Source organism: Pinus tabuliformis, chromosome 8, assembly GCF_031772625.1.
Source record: "Pinus tabuliformis cultivar Carrire ecotype Pingquan chromosome 8, CPIR1, whole genome shotgun sequence".
NCBI lineage: Eukaryota > Viridiplantae > Streptophyta > Pinopsida > Pinales > Pinaceae > Pinus > Pinus tabuliformis.
In genome coordinates, this window is record NC_142294.1 from 1710565136 (window position 1) to 1710578010 (window position 12875).

Below are 12875 nucleotides of genomic sequence, written 5' to 3' on the forward strand. Positions count from 1 at the left end.
CTCCTAGCTTTCTTAAAACAAAAATATTTTGTGAATTTACATGCATTGCTTAATTTGCTATTGCATGATGTGGCACGAAGCATGAGAAAGGCACAGCACAAAGAATCTGTGGTTAGCCACCACGGATTAATTCGTTTGATAGTAAACCATAGTCTTACCCAGCAGCAGAGCAGCTGGAAAGAATTAATTGATATCATTAATAAAGGGATGGCCATGTCCGGACGCCCAGAAAAGTGAAAACAAATTGATAGCACAACCCAATGCCCAGAGAAGCGAAAGAAGGACGCTTGCACAGAAGTGAAAGCTGAAAAAAAAGCCGAGAAACAAGAAGAAAAGAAACTTGAGAAACAACTCGACTCTGGTACATCTGAGCAACCAACAAAACGTAGAAAGTCGGCACGGCTTGCATGGTTACAAGCAGAGCTGAAGAAACCCCGGGCTCGCACAAGCCAAGCAATAGAAATTATAGATGAGCAATCGGTAGAGACAGATACAGAAGAAGAAAGTAAGGAGGTCGCAGAACAATCCACAGGGACAGAGGCGGAAGAAGAAAATAGCAGAGAAACAGAGCAATCCGCCGAGGCAGAAACAGAAGAGGAAGACGAAGAACAGTCAGCAGAAACAGAAATAGAAGAGGAAGACGAAGGACAGTCAGTGGAAACAGAAACAGGAGGAGAAGAAGAACAGGATGAAGAAGGAGAAGGAGACGAGAAAGAAGAAGTTGAGCGGCCCGAGCAGGAGGAAGAAATAGAATAGCAGGGAAGAAGCCCAGTACAAAACCCGATGGGGGAAGATGAATTGGCCAATATTCTGGCCAAAATGGGCAACTATGGCCAGCCCCTGAGTCCATCCAACCTCCAGGCCGAAGAAGAAACCCAGGAAAAAGATGCACCCAAGGAAGTGCATACGGAAGAAGCAGAAATAGAAATTTCACCCGTCCATGATGAGAAGGAAACATAAAATATCAGGCAGGAATGGCCTGTTCAGAAGGCAGAAGAGGAGAATCCGGAGGAAATAAGGGCAGAGGAAGAATTGGCCTAAGAAACGATAGAGCCAAGAGAGGTTCTTACCCCAGATCAGCCACCTCAAGAAGAAAATCCGGAAAGTAGTCACACTCCAACCCACGGCAAACAGTCAGCTATTCTTTCTGAAAAGTTGATGAAAATAAGGGGATTGCAAAAGGGAAAAGGGACACTATTAAATGTGATAGTCAGGCTTTGCCAGCAGATTAGGCTTCTGAAAGAAAGTCAAAGAGGGGTAGGGACCTCAACAAGAAAAAATTTGGCCACGCCAATAAGACCCCGTAAGAATAAAAGGCGAAGAACCGGGAGCTGTTCCACTACTCAAAACCCTGACAGAAGCCAAACTGTTGTCTCTAATGAAGTAGAAAGACAAACTGTTGTCTCTAATGAAGCAGAAAGACAAACTACTGTTCCAATTAAAACAGAAGGAGAGACTGCTGTTCCATTTGAAAAGGAACAGCAGTGGGCTGGAGTTCATGTTGAAATTAAAAAAGATGATAAGGAGGTTCAGACGGAGGCACCACCTTCGGGAGTAATAAGGGTTATGAATTCAAAGCAACATAATAAGAAACTCCAAGTAAAGCTCCCAGCCTCCACAGATGCATGGAAAAAGGACCCAAAAACAAGAACCCTCCACCATCAATTGAAGCAGGCTGAGCAAGAAGCAGAAAAGCTCAGGGAACAAACGGTGTCCCGTGAAAAATATGAGGAACTTCAGCAACAGTTAAGGAACGTCAACCTGTCGGAAAGCCAAGCCTTCGAAGGATGGCGAAAGGAGTAAGAGGAAGTCACCTAGGTAACCCGTAGATTAGATGTAGTTATTAAACAAATGGATACCTTGTGTGTTCTGTACAATGATGCCCTAGCATGTAGAGCTCCTGCCAAAAATTATGCTATGTTTCTAATGGAAAGATACTTACAATTAAAAATTAAAGCCGTTAGGGCAGGTGCTCCCATAGAAATTAACACTATAGACGATTTTATAAACTGCTGTAAGCATTATGGGGTAAAAGTACAAAGGTTATTGTGTGAATTTTACCTGCATAACCTTGTACTAGAACAAGAGACCGAGCTGAACCGTGGCCCTTTTGTCGGAGATATTCAATTACAAGCATTCATTTCATTTGCAGTTAATCAGATTAAATGGCTCAAAGCATACAATGCATTTCAGAGACAAGAAAATGGATTAGACCTATGGGTAAGAGCTGAGCCTAGAGACCCGGAACAGTTAGGGAAAAGTCATAGAAATCTCATGAAGGCTCCAGGCGTGATTGAAGCATTAGGACCCATGCATGAAGCAATCATTCGACAAGGGCTTGAATTATTTTCTTCTATTAAAGACCTTGCCATTGAAGCAGCTAAATTTTGATATCGGGTATCTAATCCAAATATTCATCTCCGAGAGCCGTTTAAGTATGAAAATTTTAAGCTTGCTACTAACCGATTCCCCCTCTATGGTGAAATGTTTTTGAGGGCAGGGCCATTCTGGTTAGGATATAGGTTCCAGAGTCCAATCATTTGGCATCCTGCACCCGGATACCAAGCCTTGTAGGAAATGCCCAAGGGCCAGACAAGCCATTTCTTTGATCATCTAGTTTGGCATCATGGGTGTAGGCCCCCACATGAAATTCCATCACCAGCCTACTCCCTCACTGCTCTGCATGTCAACTACAATGTTTTCATGAGGCCATGAAAAATGGTAAGCTGGGGGGTGTGTGGAGTACCAAGGAAGGTATGTTTCGATGGTCATTTTGGTATCTTTTCATCAGAACTCAAAAGCCTTTTGCATGAGAAATCTAGATAATGATAAGAATTTATAATTAAACACGAGAGATTAATGAAAAGCACTGATAGTCATCATTTCTATGTGCAGGAGGGAGGAAATACGGGAGGTGGCCATTCCAAAAGTAAAGACAAGGATGAGCTAACTACTGTCCCTTTGTTGAAAGACCGGAAATGAACCAGATCACAACGAATCAATGCAAGAAAGGATGTGGAGATACCGGCACGAAACAGAAAAGGAAAGAAGTAACGCAGTATTAATGATTCTGCGAATCCCTCAGGATCTGAGATCCAGAGGGATCACTATTTTATTTATTTTATGTACCTAGATATCTCTGCCATCTTCCCTATAAAAGGGGTAGCACTGTTGGCTTCGGAGAGGATCTTTTGGTGGGAGTGTAATTTCTTTTAAGGAAGATCAGGACTATGATCTTTATGTCCAGGTGAAGACTTGAGTTCCTGTAATTTTATTGCATGCTTTAATACAAACTTGTTCGCTCCTTTATCTTTGAGCCTGGATCTATCTTAAGCGGTGTACCCCTGGAGGCTAAGGGCCCGACCCTAGAGGACACTTGCTCTTGTATTATTATGCGTGGTTTCCATGTGGTTTGTTCATAGACATACTCTAGTAATCTGTTGTGTTTTGAGAATATTTTATTACATGCTCTGTTGTGATTAAGTCATTTCGTGTTCTTGAACTTTATATCGATGCTATGTTAGTTTACCAATTCTTCAAGCATTGATTAATCCTACAGGACACTGTTAGTTTATTACAGAATTCTTTACGATTGTGTTTTGCATTATAACAAGTCACCTGGAAAGATCTTTTCTACGTGAGTATCGAATGTGACTATTCTTTATTATGAGATACAGTCGTATGTGTTTCAACATAAGCATATTGAGTATGGTGTGTTTCTAAGGTTCTCTAGTATTGTTCCATCATATGAGATTGAGGGATTGGTGTTTTGATTGGAATGGTTAAATAGAGTTGCATCTCAGTTATTACTTATTTCAATTACTATTCTATTCTTGAACTGTTGTTCCATTTACCTGCTGTTCCATTTATTTGTTGTTCCATTTACCTGTTGTTCCATTTATTTGCTGTTATATTTATTTGTTGTTCCATTTATTTGCTATTACATTTATTTGCGGCTCCATTTCTATTTGTTGTTCCATTTCCAGATTGCTAATTTGTTGTTTCTTGAGGACGGACTTAGGCTGTAGAGGACCCCAGCATCTGCTACTTGGTCCCCAGACCTCTGATCTGCTCCCGTCAGCTATGAAAGGGATGTGTCATTGCTACCAAGCCCTTGACTGACATGTTGTTCCATTTCATTATCATTTCTTTTATCTGTTGTTTCATTTCTAATCATTAAGAATGATCCTAGGCTGTAGCAAGCCCAACATCTACTATTTGGCTCCCAGACCTCTGATCTATTCTCATCAGTTATGAAAAGGATGGGTTATTGCTACCAAACCTTTGGCTGATGCAGTACGTGGTGTGATTTAGTCCTTTGAAGTAGTTAAGTTGTAGACTTGCATTAGTTTACTTTCGTAGTTGTAAATAGTTGTACTACAAGCATTACTCTGGCAAATGCTAGCCTTAGACTGAGACACCCTTTGAAATAACCAGAGGATCCCGGATTGACATATTAATGTGAGGTAACTAGAGGTGAAAGAGACCCTTTTTATAGCTCTACAGAATTCAAAGGGCATAGTAGAGCATTGTTATCAATAATTGATGCCCCGAGGAAAGAAAATGAAAACACCTAGTAAGCACCCTGAAAGCTCTAGCATGACTCATGAAGAAGAGGAAGAAATGCTACATGATATACCAAAATTACAAGACCAAGTGCAACAAATTTCATTCTCACAAAAGCTAACAGAAGCTAAGATAAATGGTGTGGAATCTAAGATAAAGGGCATGGAAGCTAAGATTGATGATTTGAAGATAGATTTGAAGACAAATTTGAAGAGAGACATGGCAGATTTGAAGACAGATTTGACGAATTTTCTACAAGAAATACTTACTAATGGTGAAAAGGTAGTAAAGGAAACTCATGATGCGAACAAAAGAAATCTTAATCACGATTTCACAGACTCCAATGTGGGATCGAAGACCCACCATATTCCAAAAATCGCTATGAGGAAGTTTGATGGCAAGGATCCTGCAACATGGATATTATAGATGGAGGAATTTTTTGATCTCAATAATGTGCAAAAGACACAAAAGGTGTGTATTGCAACTTTATATTTGGAACCAAATCAGTTTGTATGGTATCAATGGATTTTCTCTCATAAACAAATTATCACTTGGGCAAGTTTTATGGAAGAATTAACAACACATTATGAGGATACAAAAAGAAACACTTTTTTTAGCCAATTGATAAGTCTCAAACAAAAGGGTTCAATAATGAAGCACATTGAGGAGTTCCAAAAATTGAACATAAGGGTAAAAAATATTCCAGAGGAGCATAGGATTGATGTGTTCATAGGGACTTTAAAGGATAATATCCAAAACAATGTTTGCCTTTGGGAACCTGATTCATTAGAGAAAGCATTCAGGTTAGCAATAAAAATGGAAAGCAAAATTATGGCAACCAGGAAGCATACCACTCACAACTATAAAGATGGAAGTGTTTTTTCCCCTAGTCTTCCACAACCTATAAGGTTGACACCACAACAATTGGAAGAAAAAAGAGCAAAAGGGATTTGTTACAGTTGTGATAGCAAATACATTAAAGGTCATAAGTGTGCTGAGAAGAAATTATTGTACATAGATTGTGAAGAGGAAGAAGAAAAGGAGCAAGAAAAGTTAAAAGAAGAGGATATACCCTAGGAAGAAAGCCTAGATAAAGAAGAAATGAATCCAACCATATCTTGTAATGCATTGGAGGGAATTACCACTCCTCAAACCATCAATATAGAAGGACAAATCAAGAAGAAAAAGGTAGTAGTGTTGATTGATTCAGGAAGTACCCACAATTTTATTCATTGTAAGGTAGCAAAAGAATTGAATTTCTTCTTATATCCAGCACCAGAGTGTCAAGTGATGGTTGCAAATGGAGGATCAATAAATTGCTCGAGAAAGTGCCATAATATCAAGCTATCCATGGGAGAATATGTATTGACTAGCCCAATGCTTTCCATTCCAATGGGAGGTGTTGATGTTGTACTAGGAGTCCAATGGCTACAATCCTTGGGTACAATAGCTTTTAATTTTCAAGAAATTTTCATGAAATTTTCTGTGGAAGGAAAGGAAGTTGAATTAAGGGGTATTGCAGGGAAACCGAGAAAGATAATCAGCTCTAACGGTATGACAAAGCTTCTAAAAAAGTAAAAAAGAGGTGTAATTGCACAATTATGTTCGCTAGATGTTTCCACATTGGAATTATCTATTTCTCTAGATCTCCAAAAAGTCTTGGACAATCATTCCAAGGTATTTGAGACTCCCAAAGGTCTCCCACCTATTCATGATCATGATCATGCTATTCATCTGATTCTAGGAAGTGTTCCTCCAAACATCAGGTCGTATAGATATCCCTGTGCCCAAAAGAGTGAAATTGAACGTATGGTTGTAGAAATGCTAGAGGCTGGTATTATTCAACTGAGTCAAAGTTCTTTCTCTGCTCCAGTAGTATTGGTGAACAAGAAGGATGGATCATGGTGCATGTGTCTGGATTATAAGGAACTCAACAAGCTCAATATTAAAGATAAGTTTCCCATTCCTGTCATTGATGAATTACTGGATGAATTGCATGGATCAATTTACATCACCAAGTTGGATCTTCATTTAGGATATCATCAAATCATAATGAAGACTGAAGACATTTGGAAAACAACATTTAGAACTCATGAGGGTCATTCTGAATTTTTGGTCATGCCTTTTGGCCTTACCAATGCACCTTCAACATTTCAAGGTTTGATGAATTCCATTTTCAAACCATTCCTTAGAAAATTTTTGTTAGTATTTTTTGATGATATACTAATCTACAACAAGTCTTTGAAGGATCATGTTGAACATGTTGACAGGGTGCTACAACTATTGGAGGAGAAGCAATTATATGCAAAAAGATCCAAATGTTTCTTTGGGGTACAAGAGGTGGAATATATGGGTCATATTGTATCTCATGAGGGAGTTAAGGTAGACCCTAGCAAAATTGAAGCGATTAAGGAATGGAAAATCCCCACATTCATTAAGCATCTGTTAGGATTTCTCGAGTTGACGGGGTATTATCGCAAGTTTGTTAAGAATTATGGGAGAATAGCAGCACCTCTAACAACATTATTGAAGAAAGATGCATTTTCGTGGACTCCAGTAGCAACAAAGGCCTTCGAACATCTTAAAGAAGCAATGTGCCAAGCACCAGTCTTAGCTACACCGGACTTCACAAAAACCTTTATTGTGGAATGTGATGCTTCAAGAAATGGAATTGGTGTAGTTTTAATGCAAGATGAAAGACCCATTGCTTTTGAAAGTCGTCCAATCATGGGAAAGTTTTTACACAAAGCTATTTATGAGAAGGAAATGTTGGCAATACTCCATGCACTTAAGAAATGGCGACCCTACCTAATGGGAAGACACTTCAAGGTAAAAACAAATCATGATAGCCTTAAATACTTTTTAGAACAAAGATTATCCTCTGAAGAGCAACAAAAGTGGGTCACAAAGATGTTGATTTATGACTTTGAAATCATCTACAAAAAAGGGAAGCAAAATGTGGTGGCAGATGCACTCTCAAGAAAGGATGAGGATGTGGAAGCATTTTTGTGTGCCATTTCTACTATCCAACTAGAATGGATAAACGAAGTAAGGGAGGAATGGAAGAATGACGAAGAAGTGTGGGCACTTATTCGAAAGTTACAACAAGGTTCCAGTACGTCTGATACATTTAGCTAGAAAAATGATTCATTATGGTACAAAGATTGCTTATACCTCTGCAAGAATTCCTAGCTAAAACAAAAGATTCTTATGGAATTGTACACTTCTCCCTTAGGAGGGCACTCAGGATTTTTAAAAACTTACCACAGGGTTAAGAAGGAATTTTTTTGGGATGGCCTTAAATCAGATATTCAAAAGTTTGTGGCGGAATGTTTGGTTTGCCAACAACATAAAGTTGAAACAATTAAGCCACCGGGTCTATTACAACCTTTATCCATTCCAAGCCAATGTTGGGAGGAGGTTTCAATGGATTTTATTACAGGTTTACCCAAGTCTGAGGGAAAGAGTTTCATCATGGTGGTAGTTAACAGAGTTACCAAGTATGCACACTTTTGTGCATTATCACATCCATTTAAATCTAGTACAGTTTCTTCTGCATTTATGGAAACAATTCAAAAGCTACACGGAAACCCAAATATTATTGTAAGTGACAGAGATCCCATTTTCACTGGAAATTTTTGGACGGAATTATTTTCTTGTCTTGGTACTCAGTTAGCTCATATCTCATCTTATCATCCTCAATCTGATGGGAAAACTGAGATAGTAAACAAATGCTTGGAAGGATATCTTCATTTCTTTGTATCTGATAAAGAGATACAATGGATCAAATGGTTGCCTCTGGCTGAATGGTGGTGTAACACTTCCCTTCCATACAACAACAAAAATGACCCCATTTATGGCACTTTATGGATATCAGCCACCATCCATCACATCATATTTAGAAAAAATTCTAAGGTTCAAGTAGTGGAACATCACATCGAACATCAACAACAAGTCCTCCAACTCTTAAGGGATAACCTCGTGTTCGCACAGAATAGAATGAAACAATAGGCAGATCAACATCGCAGTGAAAGAAGTTTTGATGTAGGTGATTGGGTATTCCTACAGCTACAACCATATAAGCAAATGTCCCTCAAGCAAGCTAAGAAGGATAATAAATTATCACCAAAGTATTATGGTCTGTACAAGGTGTTGCAAAACATTGGTACTATGGCATACAAATTGGAGCTTCCTGCAGCTTCTCGATTGCACCCAGTTTTCCATGTTTCATGTTTAAAGAAGGTTATAGGCGACAAGCTCCCAGTTCAAATAATATTTCCAGAACTTGACGAGGAAGGAAAAATTATATTGGAACCAGAAGCAGTCAGAGAAACAAGAACTCGACAGCTACGAAATCGATCAATTTCGGAGTATCTTATCAAGTGGAAGAACTTATCCATTGAAGATTCCACATGGGAGGATGAGAATTTTATATAGAAGCATCCATAACTACTCAAGCATTGAGGACAACACTTTTTTGAAGGAGAGGGGCATGCTGGGTCCCTATATTACTAGTGATTACCCCATTACTATTGTAGTTGTACCCCTTATTAATATTGTTGTGCCCCTATTGTCCCCATATTGTTATTACTGTGCCCCATAGAATCCCTCTATTGTTATTTTGTAGCTTTATATTATTATTGTTAGGTCGGTTGGGTTATATTGTGACTCTTTAGACTCCTATATATAGAAAGGAGGTTTTGTCATTTGAATCATCGAATAATTGTTCATTTATGTAATGTAAAGGAGGTTTCCCCCTTGAAGAGGCTGAATTCTAAGGCATTGATCTATCTTTTATATATTTTTCTTGAGTTGGTTTCATAACAGAATCGCTCTAAACAGAACGTATTTTCCATCATGGTATCATCGACTAGAAGAAATGAAAGCCATTCATAAATAGAGGGAATAAACAAATAACTGAGTGTTTGTAGTTGTACAAGTCCTCTTGTATTTCACCCTGCTTTTCTCAAGAATACAAACACGATTTCAAGAAGAAACTAACCTATAGGTGCACAAGAAAATAAGAAAAGGAAAAAAGTAAGACAAAGAAAAATAAAGTAAGAAAATCGAAAAAAAAAACAAAAAAGAAAACACTACTTGTACTTGTAACATAAGCAAAGCATGGGCTAACTCACGTGAATTGACACCTCAAATGAAACCATACCAAAAGACAAGAAAGATGAAACAATGCAAACCAAATCATTCAAAGTTTGAATGCATCCATTGAAAAAAAGAAGATTGAAAGAAAATTAAAGGAACTTTGCATGTGTATCATGGTATCCTATTACATTGTGGATGGAATACAAGCATGTACACACCTTCAAACATGACAAACAAGAAAATATGAAGAGAGAAGAAAATTTTTGTTTTGCAATAGTGCTTGTTATGTATGACTCCAACGCTTGAGCAATAGGATCACTTGATTCTAGTGGAGGATGCAAAAACTATGAATTGGATTGATTTTCAATGTGAAGAGAAGAGTGATGAGGAACATGGGGAGATTCAACATATTTCTGGTTGGAAGTGGAACTGACCTCAATTCTATGAGAACTCGACATAACCATTACCTTAGGCTGAAGTGCCTCGATAGCTTGACGAGTTTCCACTTCATCAGAAGATGGATCATTAAAGACCGGTGGCTTAGAAAGATCAAAAGTAGGTGAATCAGAATCATGATGAAATGAATGAGTGAAAAGATCATGACAACAATGATCCAAAAATTTAATATGAACAACGACATCCTTATCATATAATGAATCATAAAGAGTGGGCAATGAAAAACACGATTTTTCACCCTTTACGTTTGCAGAAATGAAATATGAGAGATCGAGTGGATCCAAGAAGATATATTTTTCCTCTCCATAATCAAATGACAAATTGAAATCATGAGCATTCTATGAATGACCAAAATTCAAAACCTACAGAGATGGATATCCAGAAGATAGAACAAAAATGACAGAATCTCAAAGGATGCCAGGATAATTCGAACGAGGTGTACACATATGGAGGTCATCCTTTTCTGCATATTCTTGTTTAGACTTCCACACCTACTCATAAAAAGTAATAGTGCAGGTTTGTTATTCAACAACATCTCCTTCCATTTCTTTATCCTTGTCAACATCACATGTGGAATCCAGAACAGATGAACACAACACACCAAATATGGAGGATCAAAGGAACCAGTGGATGGAGGTTGAGCGAATGAGACCAGGTGAAAACCATTAGGCTTGCATTCCAAATCTGCGTATATATCGAAAAGAGGTTAGGTAAGAGGATATGGTGACAATTCCACAGGTGGGTTCATAAATTCAACCACCTTATCCTTTGGAGCTAGATTTGTTCGATGAGAAGCAGACAAAGGGTCACTTGAGACAACAACCTCATCTGTCTCAGATGTAGCAACTCCAACACTGAGGTATGTTGGGATAGATTTTCAAGTTTTTAACTTTTGTTGATTCTGGGAGATGTACAAAAGGTATTGAAATCTTCTTTCCAAAATTTTCTAGTCAGCTTCATCTTCTGGAAATTCAAAGCAGTAGTGAATAAAATCATCATGAAAGTGCTCAAGCGATTCATTAGGTGATTTTCACAATTTAAATTTTTTTTGATGAAGTGCTTTACGTTCATAAAGAACAAAAACATGACATAATTATCTCAACATCTGATTGAAAGAGTGTATAGAGGATGTGGGAGATGTGTGACACCATTGCTTGACAGGTCCTTCGAACGTGAAAGTGAACAACCAACCATATATATCATCAGAGGGGACATCATTCTTATCACGTAAGCCAAAAAAACTAATTGTGTGAATTAACGGGGGTGTTCTGTTTTCCCATAAAATTTGTATCTAGACAACTCATCTAAAACATCAACCGACACATTGAAATCAACATCATGAGAAAAAAATTTCAGGGTTCTGATTGTGATATAAATCATGAATGATGTGCAGAAATTGAAAACAAACTTCAACAACTCAGCACATCACTTTCCCCTCCTTCTAGTGCCAAAAATGTTGACGATGTTGGACCCACCAACATTTAGGTGATATTCTTGGTAAGAAGTCCCAACTATACCTCAAACCGTTTGTAGTAGGAGTCCCAACAGTGGGTGGTAGTGTAATGCATTGACAACGGTAGAACACAGAGATAAGTATGATAACTTTGGGCTAAAGTAATTATGTAAGCTCGCAACGAGTCAAGGGATAAACACAGGGGTTCTAACACACGAAGGGGGAAATGAGCTGTTCCCTTAGAAGCCTGTAATAGTACGAGCCTGAAAGGAACACACGAGAGAAATGACATCACAAGCTAAAATGAAAAATTGTCCACAAACAAAAGTGACAAGTTAATCTGATAACACACGTTCAACAAGATTCATATAATTATATACAAATTAGTTCATAAGAAAATTTTTAAGTTAAAAACATAAATTTGTAAAGCAACCAAAATATTCCAACTACAATAACAACATATGCATGAAAGCGTGCTAGCTCTATTATAATATTATAAGAAAAAGTTCCATCCATATATACACCATTGATAGCTAGTAGGTCCAATAGTGGAACATTACAGTCAAGAACACATGGTCCTCCAAATAAGTATACTCACACTATGTTGTGGAGAAGCAAAGGCTCATCACAATACTCTAAAGCCTTATCTAATCCTAGGCCTAGCCAAAACCTTGGCTCCCAAAATCCTGTTCTAAGAATTATGAGGTTCTATTTATAAAAAAGGGTGGGGTGACCCTTGACATTCCCCTTTGTGACACTTTGACTACCCACATGACTCTTCAACTTCTTTAAAAACAAATAATTACATAATATGATGACATTTCATATTTCACTAATGACACTTGGAATTTAACTTACAACATATTTACAAATAATATACATTTTCCACATGTACCCATGTAAGACAAATTAGGTTAGAGACAACCTAGCAAGATAAAGCACTATGATTCTAAAGTCTTGGGAAAGCGAAACTCGACAACCTCCACTTGATGCTTCTAAGTCACGTACAGATGCCAAGCTTGGTATTGTGTGATGATGTCCATTCGAACTTCTTACCTTTCCTCTGCAATGATGTGATACAATATGCAATGCATGAGAAGTTCCTAATGAAGCTCCTTATGTAACCTACCAATCCCATAAATGATCTCACCTCATCCACATTCTTAGGAGCTGCCCACTCCATAATTTCCCTTATCATTTTTGAACCTACTTCTATGTTGTTCTTGGAGACAACATGTCCCAAGTAATGTACCTCAATCTAGAAGATGTTTCACTTTCTAAATTTATCATACAATTGATG